This window comes from Propithecus coquereli, unplaced genomic scaffold (genome assembly GCF_000956105.1).
Source record: "Propithecus coquereli isolate 6110/MARCELLA unplaced genomic scaffold, Pcoq_1.0 Scaffold32, whole genome shotgun sequence".
Lineage (NCBI taxonomy): Eukaryota > Metazoa > Chordata > Mammalia > Primates > Indriidae > Propithecus > Propithecus coquereli.
The window spans coordinates 1,214,571-1,218,643 of NW_012148841.1; positions in this window are offsets into that span (position 1 = coordinate 1,214,571).

The following is a 4,073-nucleotide window of genomic DNA, read 5'->3' on the forward strand; positions in this document are numbered from 1 at the left end:
AATCATTCTAATTTTTATTAGTCATCCAATGCCTTAGTTACTGCACATGTTTTCAGAAAATAGTAGGTATCTTCTTCCACCTTGGAAAAATGCCACAACTCTCTGAGTCATTCTGATTTAGAGTTCATCTGTGACCTATGTGGGACAGTCCTTTTTCTCAATGGAAATATTTTTAATGGCTAATTCTCATTTTAGAAGTAACATAATCTCACTTCAAAACTGATTTTGTTATTGCATCAAATAAAAATGAATACAGCTTTTATACTTCCTACCTCTTTAATGTCTTTCAAAGTCTGACTCAAATGCTAGATATTTCATGAAAAATACCTCATGATTATGTTTATTTATATCTTTCTTATTCACATGCCTTAGCCAGTGGTAATTTTTGCACTGAATGGAGGTTTCACATATGTTGTCATGCATTATTATTTGTTTCATGGATAAACTACTCAGGGTCTAAGATTTCATTTTATCCTCCTTTACAGAAATGAACTAACGTAAAAGGCCAGAGGCAGCTATCTTCAGAGGTGCCTGCTTGCATGGTAGGCTCTTGGCTGGCATCTGGGAATTTGGCACTTACCTTATTCCCTTACTGATAAAAGTAGCTCACTGTGCCTAGAACGTCTGTACAGACACTATGGTTTATGATGAACATCTGTTTTCCTTCTGGGAGTCCGGAATTTTGGTACATGCTAGGCATGTGCCTATGGGAGCACCCCCCACCCCAATAAAAAGTTAGGGGCCGGGTCACCTTAGGGTGGGCTTCCTTAGACAGAAATGTACATTTGCTTTTACATTTTTGTTGTGAGATAAAGGCAAATACTCAAACGTGCAACTTCACAGAAGGGAGAGAGCTTAAGCATAAGTATACATGGACTTCTCGAGACTCTTTTTGTGTCTATTTCCTTTATTGCTTTTTGTGTACCCTTTCAACATAATAAACCTTAGCCATGAGTACCACCATATGCTGAGTCCTATGAGTCCTTCTAGCAAATCTCTAAACAATAGAATGGTCTTGGGGAATCCCAACATACCTCCTTATAAGCTACTAAATCAGTCTGGAATTCTTCATATATGCTGTTGGAAGACATGAGTGCTCTGGGTCAGAGATAAAGGATTTTATTACTAACAGCATGGAAGACAGTATGCACATCATGCTTATTTTAATTCCTCTTGATCTGCAAGTCCCAGGGGCGACACAGTGTCTCATACGAATGCAGCACATACAGTGGATTGGCACTGCAGCTGGAGAACCCTGAGCTGGGGAAATCTTTTCATAGCATTACTACTTTTTGCCCTGGGGAGGGAGGTAGATATTACCTTATTTTCTAAGGTTTCTTGCTGCAAACATAACCCTAGGAAATGGCCTGGGTAAGGACTGCACAGGACCCTAAATGCTTGGAATACCCAGCAAGAGCATATGAAATACTCAGGGCCCATGAAAGATCACCCTTCCCAATAAAACCTCTGAATATTCTATAAGATTATAAATATATCAAAGATAATACATGTTTTTCAGATTTCTTTTATGATATCAACAGCAATTACACAGTGTTGAATATGAAATACAAATGCAATGGCTCCTTATATTAGTTTTCTGCAGTTACAATAACAAATTGCTATTAAATTGGTGGCTTAAAACAACAAAAATTTATTTTGGAGGCCAGACACTCAAAACGAGTGTCATTGGACCAAATGAAGGTGTTGGGAAGTTCAAGCTCCCTTTAGAGGCTCTAGGGAAAAATGTATTTCTCATTATTTCCACATACTTTGTGGCTGCATCAATCTAATACCTGCCTCCATGGTGACATTGCTTTCTCCTCTTGTGACTGTACAGTGAAATCTCCCTCTGCTTCTCTGTTATAAGGATGCATTTAAGGATCACATTTAGGGCCCATTCTGTTAATCCAGGATAATTTAAAGATCCTTAATTTAATCACATTTGTTAATATAAAGTCCTTTTATGCCATGTAAGATAACACATTCATGGGTTTCTTTTAGATGATTGGAGCGTAGAATGTTTAGGATATGGATATCTTTTAGAAAGGTGGTATGTAGAATGTTTTAAAAGTTATATTACAATCACAACTAGACACTAGAAAATAGAGAAATAATCACTCAATTATTTAGCTCTAAATAGGAAGTTCTACTTTGTTAATAAGTCTCCAGATGCACTTTTAAGCCCATACACATATTTTGATAAAAGAAAACAATATAAAATCTGAAGTAGAAAACAGAAGTACTTTTCTAACTTCTAATAAAATTCACAGTTTGCTTTTATAAAGACTTCAAAATTTACTGAAACACAAAAATATTTATTTTGTAGACTAACATAGAATAAAATGATGGTTAAGAGAATCAACATTTTTAATTTTTTTATTATAGGTCAAAAACAATAAATAACATATTTTCCCAATGTATTTTGAGAGAACACTGCTGTGACACAGCAAAAGGAAAAGAAAAACAGAGAATGATCTATAGACCTCTGGTGGTTTACCACCTGTGAATTAGGAAATGTAACAAATACTGGTCCCCTCAATACCTATGTTTTAGATCTAGTTAGCTTTTACTTCTACTGTGTGGAAACTAATGAATAATTAAGCACAAAGAAATCTTTATAGTTTAAGGAAATTTCTGCTTCCTTCCCTTTCTAGGAAAGTGTCATACATTTATATGTGTTTTCAAATCTGGTAGATAGTTCCAAACACAAATTAGAATTAGTAGTTTAGTTTACCCTCACAACAGTTATTTTAAAATTGCCAATGTGATTTTTCACACATAAGTTTAAAACAACTCTCTTATGCTATTTCTGGCTCACTTACATTCCTAATTGGCAAGAAATAAACTTTTCTATTTGTTACTTCTTTTTCTTGGGAAGTTGAAATTTAATCTCTTTTACTACAAATAAAAAATTAACTAAATTTTGTCTGACCAGATCTGTGAAACTTTAATTGATAGCTACTGGAGTCAGCTGATGTACCTCCTTCCTTTGGCAGTACTTTGGATAGGGTCGAGTTGGTGTGACGAGAACTCTAGAGCAGGTGTCAATAAAACTATGATTCAGAGATCAAATCTGACTCCTCATCTGTTTTGTAAAGTAGATTTTATTGTAACACAGATGTATGCATACATTTATAGATAGTCTATGACTGCTCTGGCTCTATGTAGCAGATTTGAGAAGATGCAACAGAAACTATACATCCCACAGAATGTGAAATACCTACTTTCTCTCTTCTTTAGGACAAGTTTGTTGATCTCTGCTCAGGAGAATGAAAAGATATACATAGAAAAAGTCCCAAAACAATAAATGCTGGCATGGATGAGCAGAGATAGGAACACTCCTACACTGCTGGTGGGACTGCAAACTAGTGCAACCTCTGTGGAAAGCAATATGGAGATACTTCAAAGAGCTATAAGTAGAACTACCATTTGATCCAGCAATCCCATTACCGGGCGTCTACCCAAAAGAACAAAAGACATTCTATAAAAAAGACATCTGCACTCGAATGTTTATAGCAGCACAATTCACAATTGCAAAGATGTGGAAATAACCTAAGCGCTCATCAATACATAAGTGGGTTAATAAAATGTGGTATATGTATACCATGGATTTCTACTCAGCCACAAAAGACAATGGTGATCTAGCACCTCTTGTATTATCCTGGATAGAGCTGGAACCCATTCTACTAAGTGAAGTATCACAGGACGGTAAAAGAAGCACCACATGTACTCACCAGCAAATTGGTTTTAACTGATCAACACTTAAATGCACATATAGTGATAACATTCATCCAGTGTCGGGCAGATGGGGGGGGTAGCGGAGGGGAAGGGTATACACACATCTAATAGATGCGGTGTGCACCGTCTGGGGGATGGACACGCTTGAAACTCTGACTTGGGTGGGGCGAAGGCAATATACAGAACCCAAACATTTGTACCCCCATAATACGCTAAAATAAAAATAATAAATATGCAGCAGACAAAGAAATGTGGAACCAGCTGAAAAATAGAATCAGATTTAAGAAGACATTATTAAAAGACTAGAATAGTAGTTTAAAAGAACAAGATTAAAT